At 58.9% G+C, this 18,487-nt stretch overlaps 1 protein-coding gene across 4 annotated transcripts in view; it reads right to left on the bottom strand.

Moving 5' to 3' along the window:
• Positions 1-18,240, bottom strand: part of ARVCF (ARVCF delta catenin family member) — a 35,113-nt gene extending 16,873 nt beyond the window's left edge. For 3 of the 4 annotated variants that reach the window (XM_058656783.1, XM_058656784.1, XM_058656785.1), the window contains exons 1-2: positions 18,065-18,240; positions 14,730-14,784 (exon numbers count right to left, since the gene is read on the bottom strand). The gene's annotated coding sequence lies outside the window, so the exon portion shown is untranslated. Of the gene's footprint in view, positions 1-14,171; positions 14,274-14,729; positions 14,785-18,064 lie in introns of those variants that run through there. The other variant, XM_004592075.2, reaches the window with a different exon arrangement.
• Positions 18,241-18,487: the final 247 nt, after the last annotated feature.

Below are 18,487 nucleotides of genomic sequence, written 5' to 3'. Positions count from 1 at the left end.
TTGGAGCTCCTGCAGCACTGGTGAGAAGGACAGGACCTGCCCCACAGGGCTGAGAACTTGGTACAAACTTGCTCACAGCTCTCATTAGGACCTACATGAACTCCAGGGTCTCTGTGTGCAGCAGGAGCCCATGCACACCATCCCTCGTCCCAGAAGAGGAGCACAAAGGGCCCAAGCACCCCAGCCAGGCACTTTGGGATGGCCAGGCCTACCTGGGTCCTAGCCCTGCCCTGGGCTGCCCTGGCCCCAATGCTGGAGCCCAGGGGAGTGTGGGGGTGGTGGAGGCTGGCCTACTACAGGCAAGCCAGCACTGCTGCTCACTGCTTGTGGCCTGCGCATCTGCGTGTTTGTTTTCTAGGGGTGACAAAAAGTAAGAAAAGGGCATGGAACTCATATCTGGCTCATGGCTGCTGGCAGGGTGCGGGCTGTGCAGCCATACTGCTGAAGCCTGAAGTGTGCGTGTGTGTGGCCACAGGGTTAAAGCCTGTGGTGTGTGTATGTGTTTGACACTGTTAGAGCCTGGGGTGTGTGTGTGTGTGTATGTATGTGTGTGGCCACACTGTTAGAGCCTGGGGTGTGTGTATTTCCCATGCCAGCCCTGCACTAACAAAGGGGCCTGAACTTCAAGAGAAGAAGCACACATGCACACACACACACACACACACGCACAGTATTGGGGACACCCTGGAGGGCCAGTGAGCTGCAGAGCTAGAGCAACCCCCTCTCTACCCCACACATTCAGGAAGGGCCAAGAATACAGGGCACCCCAGAGATGAAGGGAGGCACACCATGCTGCCCAGCCCCACTGTGACATCTGGGGAAACTGAGGCTCACTAAGGGCAAATGGCCGACACAGGCCTGTGGCTGCTCCTCCTCCTCTCTGCACCTGTTACACCAAGAAAATCATCACCGTGACTTTGCATGGACACTGCTGGGAGCAGAGGAGCTGCTGTTCGCCAAAACTAGTTGGGAAAGGTGGCAGCCACCACCTCACCTCAGGGACAAGCTGGAGGGCGAGAGGCAGCCCGGGTCCTCCTGCCACCTAGGCACACAAGGACAACCATCACAGAACGGTCCCAGCCTGGGGCACATAGCTGCTCGGCCCAGCCTGGGTATGGACACCGGGTCTTGTGTATGTCCGGCTGTGGATCCCAGGTGGGCGTGGGCATGGTGGGGGTCCCCTCCCTAGGAGTGCCCTCTAAGCCCTCAGCGAGTGTCATAGCAGCACAAGCCATCTCAGCTGAGCTGCAGGACCAGGGAGCAGGAGGCTATGGGATCAGGAACCCGGGGCAGGTGCTGGGTTACTGAGCAACGGAGTGACTTCCTTCTCTCCTTGTACCCTGCCTGAGCCTGCACAGCACCTGCCGTGCCTCCATCCAGGAGCCCCAGTTCCTAGGGACAGCTTCCCTGCACTGGGCCTCTTTCTCCTGGGGTCCAATGAGGCGCCCCTCCTCCCTAGTCCTCACTGAAGGGGGCCTGCTGGCTCTGGCTGAGGGCCCAGAATTCCAAGGCCATGGCTCGGGTATGAGAAGACAGTCAGACACAGTGGTCTTCGCCACTGCTCAATTTGGCTCACTTGGAGGGAGATGACTGTGTGTCTCCTGGGAGACACTGTCCAATGCCAGCCAGCTCGGGAGAGGGGGAGGGTCCCAGCAGCATCCAGCAGGACCACAGAGGCCTGGGGGATGGGAAGTCAGCACCTGCAGGTCATGGGTGGGGAGTGGGCAGTGCTGGCTGGGGGCATCCAGGCAAAGCAGGAGGCCCAGGTGCCCGGGCAGGCAGGCTGGCACACACACTCACTGGAGGTCCAGGCCAGCACTGGAGACCTGTTTCTCCTCCATTGATAACCCCGCACATGATTTTTATATTAAAGCAATAAATACAGGAGTGTTGCAGAAAGCAAAAGGTGTATCCATGTTTAAGGTTTTCTGTAGCAGGGGATTGGCATGCTGGGTCAGGACTGGGGAGACGCAGGGAAGTGTGAGGCTCTGGGCCTCCGCTGACCCTGGCTCACCTCTCTGGAAGGCCCCGCACTCCCTGCCAGGCTGATCTCAGGTGACTCCACTGAGATCCCATCAAACAGCTTGGCCGCACTGCAAGCGTGCTTGTCATCTCCTTGCAATGAGACTAGAAGGATATTGGATGCCCCCAGGGAGTGACCACACCTTGGAAACCAGCAGGTGACCTGGGAGAGGTCAGGGTGGAGGTAATGTCTTGGGAAAAGAAATGAACTATGGAAGAAAAAAAAAAAAAGCAATATCTCAGAGCCAGCAACAGTGGCTCTGGCCACACACCCACTGGCCAACGCTATTGGACAGCAGGGGCAGGAAGAGGAGAAGCAAGCTGCCTGATGCCACTTGGGTGGGAACATGGCAGAGGGGGTAGACAGGCAGATGCGGAGATGGCCAGGGGATGGGAGGAGTGGCAGGGAGGGGAGGGACTGGCGGATACACGGCTGGCTGACTGGGAGGTAGAAGGAGGGGGAACCGGAGGCTAAGTGAGGAGGGATAGATGAGTGGGCAGACTCCCCCACCCTTGGCCCAGCGACATCATCAGAAGCAGCATGGCCTCCCCCTGACTGCTCTTGAGCAAATAGCATGTGGTCAACACTCATTCGCTTATGGGAGGGCTGGAGGCCTTGGCCAGAGGAACCCATGGCTGGGAGCCGGGTCCTCCCCCTAAACCCAAACTCAACATCTTCTTGCTGACCTGGACATTCCTCCACAGGAGGCGGCCAGCCAAAGCCTTGCTCCGGAAAATCAAATTATGGGGCACGAGTCCAATCTGGGTTGAGGAATCAGAGGAATTTCCTAGGGGTCAGGCAAGCAGAGGAGACGCAGGCAGTGGGTGGTGTCGAGGGGGGAGCCGTGAGTGTCCCCATTAGCAAGAACCAACCCCACAACTAGCCCCGGAGGAGCCGGCGCCAGGAGTTCCCAAGCCGTTCTCTGCTTGGGAAGACACACTTGCTCCTTACATCACTGGCCAGGCCCAGTGGGGGCGCAAGCTTCAGGGCACTGTGCCCAGGCCCAGGACAGAACAGTAGGGAGCCCCAGGGTGCAGCATTCACACGGGGCGGGGTCCATGTTCAATCAGTTGCAAAGGCAAAGACCATAGGGCCCTGGACAGGACTGGCCAAAAAGTACTTGGGCTGGGACGGGGGGAGGGTTGGCTGTTCTGAGTCTCTCAGAAGAGCAAGGCACTGCCATGCAAAACTGATGTTCCGTAACCTTGTAGGAAGAGAACTTGCCTCAATGGGCATGGTTTACACTGGACCCAGTGGCATGGTATAACAGGTTAATCTGCTGCCTGCAACACCAGAATCCCATGTGGGTGCTGACTTGAGTCCTGGCTGCTCCGCTTCTAATCCGGCTCCCTGTTGATGTACCTGAGAAAGCAGTGGAGTATAGCCCAAGTGCTTAGGCCTCTGTACCCACATGGGAGACCCGAAAGAAGCTGGATCCTGGCTTCGGACTGGCCCACCCCAACCCTAATAGCCTTTTTGGGGACTGAACCAGTAGATGGAAGCTCACTCTCTTTCTCAACCAGCCTTTCAAATAAATAAATACATCTCTCTCTCTCTCTCTTAGATTTATTAATTTTTATTGGAAAGACAGATATACAGAAAGGAGAGACAGAGAGAAAGATCTTCCAGCCACTGGTTTACTCCCCAAGTGGCAGCAACGACCAGAGTTGAGTAGATCTGAAGCCAGGAGCCTGGAGCCTCCTCCAGGTCTCCCATGTGGGTGCAGGGTCCCAAGGCTTTGGGCTGTCCTTGACTGCTTTCCCGGACTACAAGCAGGGAGCTGGATGGGCAGTGGAGCAGCTAGGATCAGAACCAGCGCCCATATGGGATCTGAGCGCATGCAAGGCGAGGACTTCAGTTACTAAGCTACCATGCTGGGCCCAATAAATACAACTTAAAGCACGCGTGCGCGCACACACACACACACACACACAAAATGGCCAACTCCTACATTAGAGTACTTAGGTTCCAGACACAGGCTGAGCTCTTGAATCTAGCTTACTGCCAGCGCCAGCCCTGGGAGGCAGCAAGTGACAGCTCCATTAACTGCATCCCTGCCACCCAGGAGACCAGGATGGAGCTCCTACTCCTGATTCTGCTTGGCCCAGCCCTGGCCACTGTGGTCATCTGGGGAATAACCCAGCAAGGGAGAAAACCCTTCTCTCCCTTCCTCCCTCCCTCTCTCTTTCAAATTGAACAAGGAGTGTATAGAGGCTGCCCTGGGTGCATATGGCGCAGGAGCTGCCTGTGTCCTGTTCCCTAGCAGTACCAGCTGCCGGCACTGGAACAGGGGGGCCGTTACCCACCCCAGGGGGCAGGCAAGCAGGCAGGCAAAGAGGCCAAGGTCCCAGGGCCGTGCCTGCCTGCTGCCTAGGGAACAGTGGGAAAATCAGGCAGCCAGAGCCCTAATCGGATTCAGCCTGGAAATGAGATTTTCCTGGCAGAGGAGGTGCACCATGCCAGACCAGACGATGGTGTGTGTGTGTGTGTGTGTGTGTGTGCGCGCGCATGTGTGCATGGAGATGGCCGCTTGGTGACCTCCTGCTGCCCCTCCATAGGAGCTTCGGGCAGTGCCCACTCACCCCCATGGGAGGGAACATTTTAGGGGTGTTCTTCCCAAGTGGCTCTTGCCCTGCACTAGTGGGGTGCTTGGGTGTAGTGGGGGGGGCAGCGGCTGGGGAACTGCAGACTGTGGCCTGGAGCCAGTCCTGGCAGGAATGGAAGGTTTAGGGGATGAACACACCAGATGTGGCGGGCAGGTAGGCAGGACGGGTGTGTGTTCCCCTGACTGTCCATTCACTCTGCAAGGCCAGAGCCACTGCTGCATGCCTGCTTGTCAACGGGGCCCATCACAGCTCCTTCACATCTCCCAGGTTCCTGCCTCTCTGTGAGAACATGGTATGGGGTTCGGGAGATGGAAGGTAAGTGGGAGGCCCCAGACTCCAGCTGCAGAAGCTCCTAGGCTGGGGTGAGCCTCCCCTCAACTAGGGTCCTTACAGTAGTCCCAAGAGCTGCGGAACTCCAGGCACATTGAGTCCAGCCACCCACAGAGTCCAGCCTCTGGCGACTGTCTCTTCCCTGTCTGTGACAGGCAATGCTGGGGGCTTCTGTGCTCCCAGACTCATAGCCAGCCTCACCCCTCCTGAACACCAGGTGGGCACTGGGGGCCAAGTTGGTCCTGAGGAGGGGTGCTGTGGCTTGCAGCCAGGCTCCAATGGGCACGGAGTATGGAAGCCACCCCAGGGCCTCACTTGCTGAGGCATGAGTGGGCTGGGACAGCCAATCCAGCCAGGCCGACTGTTGGGCAGGTGCAGAGTCATGCTGCTGGCTGCCAGCCCGTGAGCAAGCACGGGGCCCCTCCGCCTGGAATGTCTTCTCCCCTCCACCAACTCCACCATGGTGGGTGGACCCTTCTTCCCAGCCCCTCCATCACCATAGCAACGTCCAGGCTTCTCTAGCCGGACAGAGCCTCTTTGTGGCGACACAAAGCCCTTTTGAGGGGTGGTGGGGGTGCAGGCCCTGGGAGCCTGTGGCCAGAGAGCCTTGAGGGGGCGGACAGGAGGGCAGGGCAGGGTGGGGAAAAAGTGGGACCTCAAGGCTCAGCCCATCCCCATGCTGCAGAGATAAGAAGTCAGGGTGGGAGAGTTCCTGGTGGCTAGGGGGCTGGTTTCAGCACCATGTGTTCACTGAAGAGTCCTGAGGTGGCTGGAGCCAAGGCGGGGCAGAGACCCACAGCCTTGAGCTGGGCTGAGACCCTATGGCTTCTGCAGCAGCTGGTGTTGGGGCTTCCCACTTCCCACCTCTTTTTGCTCAGGATCCAGATGCCGGGGCCCATAGCAGGTCCCAGGAAAGCAACTGGCAGGGGGAGGTGGGGTAACTGGGAAAGCAGGAACCCTCAGTGCAGAGAGGGGCCTCCAGATCCAGGCTGGGGCAGGGGGATGGAGGCTGCCCCAGGCTTGCTGAGAGGCCTGGCCATGGAGTTGTCCACCACCCCTCAACTTCTTTTATTTTATTTTTTTTTAAAGATTTATTTATTTTATTACAAAGGCAGATATACAGAGAAGAGGAGAGACAGAGAAGAAGATCTTCCGTCCGATGATTCACTCCCCAAGTGAGCCGCAACGGCCAGTGCGCACCGATCCGAAGCCGGGAGCCAGGAACCTCCTCTGGGTCTCCCACGCGGGTGCAGGGTCCCAAAGCCTTGGACCGTCCCCGACTGCTTTCCCAGGCCACAAGCAGGGAGCTGGATGGGAAGTGGAGCTGCCGGGATTAGAACCGGCGCCCATATGGGATCCTGAGGCGCTCAAGGCGAGGACTTTAGCCACTAGGCCACGCCGCCGGGCCCCACCCCTCAACTTCTTTAGCTTCTGTTGAAGGGTCCCCTCTCCCCTCTTTTTTGGGATAATGTGGCTTGTCCTGCTGGGCAGCCTGGGCCAGCCTTGCTGTGGCCACAACTCTGGACGAGCCTGGCCAAGAGTGGAACTCACTCCAGACTGGCTTCATCCAGGGCAGGGAGGATAGTGGGGTCCTGGAGCCCTGTGCACACTCAGCCCCCCAGCTGGGATTGGGGGGCAGCAGGTGGGTGAGCCTCCAGGCCTGGAACCCATCTCCATCCTGGCCTGGGGGGTCCCTGACCGCCCTGCCTGTTGCTGACTAGGCGCTTGGCAGTGTCCCTGGTGCACTGGGCACCGTGCCCGGGAGGCCCTCCCCAGGCGACCTCAGTCTGACCCCCAACAGCTTTGGGAACTAAAGCCTCAGGGTTTGGAAGTCCCAGGCCCCGGGGACAGCATGGGGTAGAGATGGCCTCAGCAGAGAGCCATCCCTTTGTGGTGAATCCACCAAGCCTCTGGGAGTGAGGCCAAGGGGCCCGCCCCCGACATGACACAGAAGGGCTCCTGGGTCAGTAGGTGCCCTGCACCCCGAGGGGCTGCCCCATCTGCTGATGCCTGCAGGACCCATGGCACCAGCCCGACCTCCCAACCATAGGCACCCCCAACCAAGCCTTGCCTGGGACCTCATGTACCCAGACAGAAAGGGAGCTCCCAGGGGCAGACTTCTTTTCTCACAAAGACTAATTCATTTGAAAGTCAAAGAGAGAAAGAAGAGATCTTCCATCTGCCAGTTCTTTCCACAGATGGCCACAAAGGCCAAAGCTGGGTTGGTCTGAAGCCGGGAGCCTGGAGCTGTTTTCAGGTCTCCCATGTGGGTGCAGGGGCTCAAGCATTTCTGCTGGTTTCCCAGGCCATGAGCAGGGAGCTGGACTGGAAGTGGAGTAGACAGGACTCGAACCGGTGCCCATATGGGCATGCTGACACTGCAGGTAGAAGCCTGACTCATGACACCACAGTGAAGACATCCCTTGGGATGCCCACAGTCAGAACCCGGAATGCCTGAGTTGCAGTCCTGGTTCCACCCGATTCCAACTTCCTGTCAAGCACAAGCTGGGAGGCCGCAGGGGACAGCTCCAGTACTTGGGTCCCTGCCACAACTCATGTGGGAAACCCATATGAAATTCCTGGTTCCTAGTTTTTGTCTGCCCTCTCCTCCCTCCCTCCCTCCTGACCCCTGCAATGTCCCACCTGGCTATTTGTGGGGAGGGGGGAATTTGGGGAGTGAGCCAGCAGATGGGAGATTCTGTCACTGAAATACAAAAAAGGAAAAAACAATAGGTGGTTCTTTGGTGAAAGTGAGGTGTGAGGGTAGTCAGGCTCACTACTTTACCAAGGAATGACTCAGGGGTCCAGGCACCGAGTCCCCACCCTCCCCGTTCACAAGTGGCTCCCTTGGTCAGAGCTGCATGAAGGCATGGAGGACTTGAGCTGGAATGGGGAGGTGTCTGACGTGGGGCCGCGGCTATCTGGTTCTGGATGGCTCTAGCAGGGTCCAAGTGGGGCTTCATGAGGCTGGCAATGTCGAGAGGATGCTGGATAGAACTGGTAGCCACAGGATAGTAAGATGGCACCAAACCCAGCACTTCTGGTGTTGGACTCCTGATCACCCAGCACAGTAACCTAGTGGCTAAAGTCTTCGTCTTGCACGTGTCGGGATCCCATACGGGTGCTGGTTCGTGTCACGGTGCCCCACTTCCCATCCAGCTCCCTGCTTGTGGCCTGGGAAAGCAGTCAAGGACGACCCAAAGCCTTGGGACCCTGTACCCACATGGGAGACCTGGAAGAAGCTCCAGGCTCCTGGCTTCAGCCTGGTCCTGACCTCGCCATTGCAGCCATATGGGGAGTACACCTGCAGAAGGAAGACCTCTCTGCCTCTCTTTTTCTCTCTCTGCAACTCTGCCTTTCCAATAAAAATTAAAAAAAAACCACCTTTTTTTAAAAAATAGAGTATCTACTTTGTTGTTTAAAAAAAATCTTAAAATACATAATATACGAATGTATACCAAAGACAAATTTAAGTTGCCTATTTAGAAACAGTGAAAATAATATACCAAGTACTCGAAAAAAAAAAGTTAATGGAAACTGAAATAAGTTAGTTTACTTTGGTATACACTGTAGGGGGAAGTCTTCATATAATTCATGGAAAATGAATGCCATGCAGGCCTGGCTGGATAGGTGGTGGCACCTGCTGGCATGAAAGAGAGTTGGTTAGGTTAAGCTAGGCTTCAATGCCCAATGATGTATATGAGATCTCAGTGCGATGCGGGGCAGACCGGACTAGTCTACTGCACATGCTGGCAGGCACAGGAACCAAAGCTGGGGGACCAGTAAAGTGGGGGGTTACTGGGGGTCACTCTGACTTTCTGCAGCTCCCCCTGGTGTACATGACGGCCAGTGTGTGTTGGGCAGGGCTGGGCAGCAGCACCCATTGGTCTGCTGAGGATGAAGGACAGAACAAACTGATCAACTACCCCATTGAAGCTTGACAGCAAACTTCTGGACCAATGGAGACTCAGAGGTGGACTATGACAGCCAATCAACAGAATCAGCAGAAAAAAAATCAATCGTCCCTACTGGCATGTCTAGAGCTATAAGCTTAAGTTGGGGTACACTGAGACCACCTGGGCCTCTGCTGGATGTCAGACCAGGGCTGGGCAGTAGCCAGCACAGGACTTACTAGGAGTGGGGACTATGGCAGTCTGTGTGCGGGGACACAAGGCTACACCTGGCCTCAGGACACAGAGCTCTCATCTGGGTCACCAGTACAGATGCTCCGATGTCCCCTCCCTGTATGACACCATGCCCCTCACTCACTACCACCATTAGCAACGTGGAAGTCCTAATCCCGAAGGACCAACATCTGTGAACCTGGAGGTTTAACAAACTCATGGGAAAACAAATGAAAGGATCAACTTTTACAGATTTATTTGAGAAGCAATGAGAGACTCGGATAGCATGCACTCCCACCTGCTGGCTCACTTCCTGAAGGCCTCTCACAGCCAGGAGTAGCCCAGGAGGAAGGCAGGAGTCAGGAACTCTATGGACGTCTCTCACGTGGGTGGTGGGGACTTTCTGTAAGCCATCACTGTTGTCTGCTGGGGTCTCCCTTAGCAGGAAGCTGGAGGCAGGAGCCAGAGCTACAGGTCAAGCACAGGCTCTCTGATGAGGGACATGGGGTGTGTCAACCACTGAGCCGGATGCCTACCCCTACAGTGAAGGGCTTCCGTTGGAACTCACCAGTGAGGGTGGGCAGAGCTGCATCCTCTGTCGGAGCGCCTGGCTTGAATCCTGGAGCTGCTGCTTCTACCTAACTTCCTTCCAGCACACACACTCGGGGCAGCCATCAGCCACATGAGGGACCTGGATTGAGTTCTGAGCTCCAGTCTGACCCATCTCACTGGTTTGGGACATTTGCAAGTAAATCAGTGGATAGAAAAGTCCTACCTTTCAAATAAAAATTTTTAAAGATTTATTTGTTTTTACTTTCTTCACTTTGCTGGCCTCCTCACTCCTGCTAAGGCTCCCTGGTCCTGCTGGCTTCCTTCCCTGCACCCCCAGCTCCTCTCCTGCAACCTAGCCCTTCTCCGCTGTCCCAGCATCTCTGTGTGCACACCCTACTCCCCACTCCTCTACACCCTGACCTTCCCCAATCTGTCTTCCCTCTCCTCTGTCAGGCAGGGGTCCCAGAACCTCCCTTCACCCACGATGGGCAAGCAGCAGGGACAGTTCACAGTTCATAGCCTGTTCTACAGAGCACAGCTGATGCCCACAGCAGCACCTGGAGCCCCTTCTCACCATGGGCCTCCCATGCAGTGGCAAGAGCTGCAGTGCCTGCAGTCCTGTGCACTCAGACACCACTCCTGGGACAGGTGCGGGGGACTCACACTCCCAACCCACAGGACCAGGCTCGGGGTCAGAATGTGCATGGCTGCGGGACAGGGGCGGGGTGGGTGGCAGAGGCCCCAGCACCTAGGTGAACCTGGCCCAGGTTCAGCCTCAGGGATGTTATCTCACTCTGCTGCTGCTGGGGATCTGAGCACCCCCACTTTGGCCCCATCCTTCCCAGCAGGGCTCTGTCCTCCATGTTGGTCCCCACAGTGGGTCTGGCCTCAAGGACATCTCAAGGGCAAACCTAGTTGTGCAAAAACAGACAAATGGCTTTGGGCATGAAATGTCTCTTGGCAGTGGGGATGGACAAAGCTGTAGTGCCCATTGGAGAGGTTTCCCCTAGCCTGTCTGGGGTCAGGGCAGGCCTGAACAGGTCCAGGGGTATGTAGAGCAGCAGGGGCACGAACGGGGGGCAGGTAACAGGGACAAAGGGAAGGATGCCATCTGCATACATGTGGACTCTGATGATGGGCGCCACCCCTGAGGTTAGGAGACCCCCCGTTGGTCCCTGCCCACATGCCATAACACGAGCCGGGGCGGAGGCCAGGGAGTCAGCCGGCAAGGGCTGTGGGCGGCTAATAGGCAAGATGGTCCTCCCTCCTTTCTCTCTGTGTCTTCTGCATGGTCTGAGCACAAACACACATGCATACTCTTTGTCAGTCATAAATAAAGGCAAACAAGGTCGCTCAGCCTGAGTCCAGGGGATGCTCTGGACCCCTCCCTCCCTCCCTTCCTGGGGGAGCTGGGGCTGGGCACAGCACCAGAAGGCTGTGGCCCTTGCTCGGCCTGCGACAGATGGCCAACCAGATCAAAGCCCCTCCCCCGCCAAGCCTCAATTTCCTCACTGGTACTTTTGGTTCTCCTGTAGGACACAGGCCACAAGGGATGGGCCCTGAGGCACACCTGCCACCAGGGCACAAGCCGAAATCCTCACCACTCCACTGCCCCGCTTCCACCCTGGGGATGGAGCTGGCAGGCGCTTCCTACGGCCTTGTTATGGTAGAAAACACACCCAGAGCAGAAGCATGACCAGATGCCAGAGTGGCCTAATTAGAACGCCAGGCGGAGGGAAAGGGGGAACAAAAAAAGAAAAAAAACACCTAACTGAAAGCAAATTGAAAATATCAAACACCATCAACCACAGAATGCCACCCTGACAGAATGGGCCACGGGATGGTGGCAGGGGACACTCCGCTGCTGTGATCCCCACAGGTGGGTCCCAGGGCTCACAGAAGTCTCAGCCCTAGATGCCCTTCACTGTGCCCCAACCCCTGGGACAGGAGGATTCCCACCAGCAGGTCCTTGTTGCACAGAAAAGAGTGCATGACCCCTGGGGGTCAGGTGGGGACAAAGGATCCCCCCTGCCCAGGTTAAGGGTGGCAGATGCCTGCAGGTGAATGTGATGTGGACAGGGGGACAGCTGGGAACTGGCCTTGGCAGAGTATCACTGGCCTCACAGCATTGGCCAGGCCATGAGGGGCACGTCACACAGGGCAAGGGACAGCTCACGCAGGCGGCTGGTGCCAGAGGCCTCTCCTGGCAGCCAGGTCAGCTGACTACAACCCACAACAGCTTGCAAAGCTGTTACACAAACAGGACCCATGGGAGTGAGCCCCTGGCATGTAGTTCCTTGAAGACGAGGCCCGGTCACTGCCCACATCATCCCCTCCCCCTAGCACACATGTGTCACAACCAAGCCATGTGGCCAGGGATACACACACACACACACACACACTATAAGCCATCAGAAAACTCACGCCCCCTCACCGCAGGCAGGGCAGCTCAGGGACTGGAGTCCCCAGTGGCCAGCAACATTTCCAGCTGAGAAAGGAGCTATGCAAGCATCAACAATGAGGAACCCAAGTGGTCCCAGCACAGAGGGATGACAGACATGCCGGTCTCCCGATGTGACCCATACATGTGGCATGCACCCACTGACACCACGCTGGAGACAACCTTCAGCTGGGCACTGGTGAGGCCCCACACAGGACAGCTGGGTTTTAACTCCCGGCTCCAGGCCCTGACTCTGGCTTCTTGCCAATGCAGACCCTAGGAAGCAGCAGTGAAGGCTCAGGTCATGGGGTTCCTGGGGCTGGCATGTTGGTGCAGTGGGTTAAGATGGCAGCTTGTGATGCTGGCATCCCATGTAGGAGTACTGGCTCAAGTCCCGGCTGTTTTCTTTCCAGTCCACCTTCCTGCTCATGCACCTGGGAAGAAAACTGATTCCCGGGCAGCTGGACCGAGCGCTGCCCATGTGGGAGGCCAGCATGGAGTTCTTGCCTCTTGGCTTCAGCTTGATCCAGATCTAGCTGTTGGGGTGATTTAGCCAGCAGATGGAAAATTCTGTCACTTGGCCTCTCAAATAAATAAATCTTTCCAAATCTTTTCATAAAAAGATTTCTTTTAAATACATTTTTAGATTCTTTTTGAAAACCTTTTCATTTTTTTTGAGAAGGGGAGTTATGAGAGAGGGGAAATGGAGAGGTCTTCCACCTGCTGGTTCACTCCCCAAATGGCTATAAGGGCCAGGATGGAGGTGAGGATGAAGCTGGGAGCCAGAAACTCCATCTGGGTCCCCCTCACGGATGCAGGAGCCCAAGCACTCGGGCTGTCTGCTGCTTTTCCCAGATGTGTGAGCAGGGAGCTGGACTGCAAGTGGAGCAGCCACGACTCGAATCAGAGCCTATACTGGGATGCTGAAGCCGCAGAAGGATGGCCCCACAACTAACATCCTTAATACACAAATAAATGTCACAATGGCCGCCGAGAAAGCCACAGGGGGCGGGGGGTGGCCAGCAATGCTCCCCATCTCCACTCTCCCTCCTTAGCAAGCAGGAATCACATTGCCATCTGGCTCCTCTCCTCAGGGAGCCCTACCCTCCATCTACGAATTTACCTCTTGGTGTCGGGATAGCCCTGGGGCCTCCTCCATTTCCCTTCCGGCTGTGGGCCATGGCCCAGGGCCCAGCTGTTCAGTGCAGGGCCAGGTTCCGCTTTGCAGGCTGGGAAATGGCGGCCTAACCCAGAGCAGAGGTGGCCCTCCTGCCGCCCACCCCTCTGGGGTACAAGGCAGGCATGAATAATCGACGGTAAGACATGAAGAAGCAATCACTGTACTCCTGAGGGTCAAGGCCAAGGACAGATAGGAAACAAGGAAAGGCGGAGAGAATGGGATAGAGGGAGGCAAGGACAGAGAAAGAGACACAAGGAAGGAGTGAGTTACCAGTAGGGAGAGTGGCTGGGAACAGACCAGCCTGGCCACAGCCCTTCCATGGACCCTGCCATGGAAACATCTGACCGCCGGCCTGGTCTCCTTCAGATATGGTGGTCCACGGCATGAAGGTGGGACTAGCTCCTCCTGCCACCCTTGTCCTCACATGCCCCGTCACCTGTACCCAGAGGCCGGGACACACTGGCCCAGGGAGTCCTCTGCAGGCTTCACCGCACCCCAGTGACCCTGTGGCCTAAGATGAGGCACAGTTGCAGCCCCTGGCTGGTCAGGCTGCAGCATCTTCCACGCCTGAGGTCCTTGGCAACAGGTCAGCAGCCCAGGCCACCCCAGCCTGGCCCCAATTCTCCAGCCCTCAAGTCCAGGGCACTTACAGACATCTGCAATGGCCACCTTCTCCCCTTCCCGCCGCATAGCCAGACACCCAGGCTGGATGCTAAGCATCACTGAGAACCCATAGGGCTGGGGCTGGCTGGACCTCCCGGCCCTGGGTGGGGGTTGGGCAGCCAGCTAGCAAGCTGGAGGAAGGCAGTGTTCCAAGCAGGACGCTGATAGGTCAAAGTTTCCTCCCCCACCACAGGGGATCCTGGAGACCCAGTGGCTCTCCTTTCCCAGGCACCAAGCCTCAAGGTTGCCATACCTGGGAGCCGTGAATTCACAGATGGCCCCAAAACACTTTCTTTCTGGTCCTTTCCAACTCAGCCTTTGCTGCTCAGCCTCAGCGCCCAGTTCCTATCCCCTGGCTGGTGGCCCTGAGTCTCCCTGGGCAGCCGGGAACCATCCTGAGCCAAGGGCCAAGGCCAGGGCCAGGGCCAGGGCTGGGTAGGCTGTGTGGATACCAGACACCACCCTGGCTGCCGCCCAAGCCAAGACGGATGGAAACCAGCCCCAGCTAATGTCCTCATCAACACAGATCAGCGAGCCCGGCTGGGCTAACCCTGGCACGGCCCGTGCCTCAAGCCAGTCACCACATTGGGGGCCGGTTGTGCACGTTTGGGCCATTAAGAGATGCAAGTGAGGGGGTGGCAGGAGGCTCCCACATCCTGCCATGACTAGCTCGGTGGCTGCACACCGCCCAAGGTGAGACGCACACTGCCGGAGGGAGGGGGCACCCAGATATACTTTGCTAGCCACACCCCCACCCCAGACCATTCCAGGGAGGGTGAGGGCATCCCAGGGCCCGGCCCAGGACTCTCACCTGTGTCTTGGGGAAGATCAGCAAGTCCTGATGTCCATCCTGTTGGCTCTGGCTCCTGTGGGGGAAGCGTGGGGCCTTATGGGAAGTCAGCTCGCCTGCTGGCCCAGACCACCCCTCCCCACCCAGCAAGGATGCTGATCCCTTGCCCCGAGCTCACACGACAGGGGCCTCAACTGACCACAGTCCCCAGAGCAACTGCTCCAAGCCGCAGACTGCCAGGGAAGCCCTTACCCCTCCCCCACCCCACCCCAGTTTCAGAAGGCTGAGCACGTGATAGCAAGGAAGTCCATGTCAGGAAGACAGCCCAAGTTGCTGACCTGTCCCTGGGCCCCAGAGCCATCCCTGTCCTGTGGGACCAGCCAGTCTAGATGCTGTGTCCTCCTTGGCAGGACTAGGGGGTAGGGACCGTAGGCTGGCAGGTGACAGGTGCTGCAGCCAAGTTCAGGTATGACCCAGGGGGTGGGGGTGGGGCACAGCACAGGGGGCACAGCATAGGGCCCCCAGTGAGGAACAAGATGGTGCCTGGGCCCCTCAGGGGAGGGAGAAAGCCGGAAGCTGTCTGGGTGGATGCCCCCGGGGGACATCTTCCCTCTCCTGTCTGTGTGAGCCTGGGGATGCTGCCAGAGTACTGCTTTGACTGAAATGAAAGCCAGGAGGGCAGGGAGTGGGCTTCGGAAGGAAGCATGGGGCTGGGTGCGGGGCGGGGGGCGCACAGCACGTCAGGGAACCTCCTCCTTCAGCACCACAGTGTTTTCTAGATTGTTCCACCTGTGCCACCTTCCTGTGCGGGGGTGGGGGGGTGGGCCTTCTCGGGGTCTGTCTCCCAGCAGCTCCTTTATCACAGAGAAGGGCATTAGGTAGGGGTGGGGGGACTGGCCAGGCCAAGACCCTGAGGCCAGAGGTGGGGCAGCCAGGAGGGGTGGGAGCACCCACACCCGTTTTGTGGGCTGGGGGCCCACATTATAGCTGGAGAATCAGGTCCAGGCCAGGCAGCGGCTGCGCCAGGATTTGACCTCAGGTCTTCTTGCCCCCCCCACCCCACATACCAGGTGAGAGCACAAACATTGAGGAGTCATCCCTTCCAGATGAGACCTGCCTCAGGGGGCCTACCGCAGGGAGTGATGGGAGGCAGGCACCCAGAGGTGAGGGTCCCTGTTCTGAGGTCACCGGCCTGTCACAGTGGCACCATACAGGTAGGGATGGGTGGAACAGGCCAGCTGAGGCCGGCTGGGGGCCTAAAGCAACAGACAGACAGGCAGTGACGTGAAGGCAGAATGAGCCATGAAAACCAGGATGGGGGGCAGGGGTACTTATCTTGAGGAGCTGCCTCTCCTCTCGATATCCCCTGGGAACTGAGTCCCAGGTTCTGGGTTTACACCCACTAGACTGAGGACCTGGTGCCGGGAATCCCAGTATGAAGACAGCTACCACACACCTTGTGGGGTTTCATCTCTGCCTCACACAAAGTCATGGCCTTCCCACCCTGGAGTCGCCCCCAAACTCCCCAAACCGCACACCCTCTCCAGTCCTGGGAAGGTCTGCAGCCCTGGCACAGCATCAGTGGCTCGACTAGAGGGTTGAGGGAGCCACTCAGGCAGCTAAGGTACAAGAGCCAGCTACCCATGCTACTGACTCCCATCCCTCCCCACCCTCTCCAGCTAACCGCAAGGGGAGAACAGAGGAGACCTGAGCAGGCAGTCTCAGGCCATAGCCAGCCATAGTGAGGAGACCCTGCTGGCTTGAGAGCTCGCTCTGCTTGGCTTTACAAAGACCATTACCCTGCACCAACCTCTTGGTGTCCTGCTCTGGGAGCCCGAGGTCAGACTGGCTGCAGGTGGTTGTGCGCGCCCCCTTGTGGCAGGCCATGTGTAGTGCCCCAGAGCCACCAGGGATGGACGGTCCGGTTGTCTACATGCATGGTGACAGCATGTCTCTGGAGGTGACAGAGACGTACCCAGGGGCACACACCTGAAGGCAGCCTTACTTTCAGGGTTGTGGCCCCATCATCTGGTCCTTGACCTCCCTCTGCCTGAACCAAGGCTGTGAGGGACATCGCCCCAGGGGTCTTTAGCTTCCGCCTGGCTGCAACCTACAGAGGTGGACTCTGTCCATCTTGCAGGTGGAAGACACAGGCCCTGGCCAGCGGCAGGCCACCGAGAGCAAAGGGAAGGGCCAGTATCTGACAAGAGGGAGAGAGAGGAGAGGTCCTTGGCACCTACGGGCTGCTGTGAGAAAGCAGGGGTCCCCCTCTTCTGCCTCCACCACGGGCTCTGCGGATGACCCAAGGTGGGGGGTGCAGTGACCCACCTGGAATCCACGAGCAGTACTAATAGGGAGAGCCCTGCAGCCTCCCAGTCAGCGAGCTCAGAATCGGGGGTGTGGAGGAAGGGGCAGATGGGGCAGGTGGGAGGTGTGGCTTTAGCAGGAGATGGTTGGCAAGTCCTTCAACCCATGCAGAGCTGTGCCTGAAAGCAGCTCCCCGGGGGAAGGGCTGGGAGGGGGCCATGTCCGGAGCCTCCGCAGGAGAGTGTGGAGTGTGTGTGGAGGTGAGGTCGGGTGTCACGCCTCCTAACCACAGCCCCAACACAGGTGGATGCTACAAATGCACAGCTGGCCAGGTGTTCAGAGGGGATGAGGTAACACCCAGCCCATGGAGGGGGCGGGGCACCCTGCACAGGGACAAGGGTATCACCAGGCAGGGTGGGCTGGGCTTGAGTGTGCAGAACTGGTTGCATTTCTAACCACTCCTCCAACACAGAGGGGGTAGATTCCCTTGACCTGGGCTTCCAATTCCACCTACATAGGAACGGGCGCCAAGTACCCAATCGGAGCGGACGCGCCCTCGGCTCCGGCTGTGTCGCCAGACTGACGTCGGGAAGGGGACCCCAAGGCGGAGGCGGGGGGCAGGGGCCGGCGCGGAGCCGGGATCTCCCTGGCCCGGCCGTGGCCCTGCACCTTCCCCGACGCCACGCGCTGCCCCTCCGGCTATCGCAAAGTTTGCGTGGCTGCCCAGCCCCGGCTGCGGGACTCCAGGCATCGCGCGGGGCGGACGCGGGCTGCAGGGTTGGGGACGCCGGGTCGGTCAGGGCGCTGGGGCCGCGCACACAAAAGGGAGCCGCCCCCGCCGGTCAGGGGGCTCGGACGCCGCTGAGCCTGCGATGCGCGAAGCGCGGGTGTGGCCGAGCGGGGCTCCGAGCCCTCCAGGGAACACGACTCCGGTCCCGAGACTTACCTAGGACCCCGCCCCCCCCGGCCTCCGCCCTAATCCAGGCCGGGACCCCGGATTCCAGCCCGCGGCTCGGCCCGAACCCCGCCCACCACCGGCCCGAGCCTACCTGGAGCGCAGCGTGGACAGCTCTGCAGCGCGGCCCCCGCCCCCCGAGGCGGGCGTCCCGGCTTCCCGCGGCGCGCGGGGCTCGGCGTCCCCAAGGCGCGGACGGGGCGGCGAGGAGCGGGGCCGCCACTGGAGCCGGGGCGGGGGCGGACCCCTGCGCGCCTCCCTCCGCGCCTCCCTCCGCGCCTCCCTCCCTTCGCGGCTCCGGTGCGCGCCGGCCCTTCCCACCCTCGGCGGGGCCCGTGCGCAAAGCGGGACTGGCCGGCGCCACCGCGGACCTCGCCCCGCCCCCACCAGGTCGCGAATTTTCCCATTGGTTGGGAGACCCGGCGCGGCCCGGCAACCGGCGCCGATTGGACGCGCGCGAGGGAACGGCGGCCGGTCACTGGGCGCTTCGGTTGTCACTCCTGGCCGAAGGTCGACC

The sequence above is a fragment of the Ochotona princeps genome, chromosome 29 (genome assembly GCF_030435755.1).
Source record: "Ochotona princeps isolate mOchPri1 chromosome 29, mOchPri1.hap1, whole genome shotgun sequence".
Classification (NCBI taxonomy): Eukaryota; Metazoa; Chordata; class Mammalia; order Lagomorpha; family Ochotonidae; genus Ochotona; species Ochotona princeps.
The sequence above is the reverse complement of the archived record's forward strand: the minus strand, read 5'-3'. Positions and strand labels throughout refer to the sequence as shown.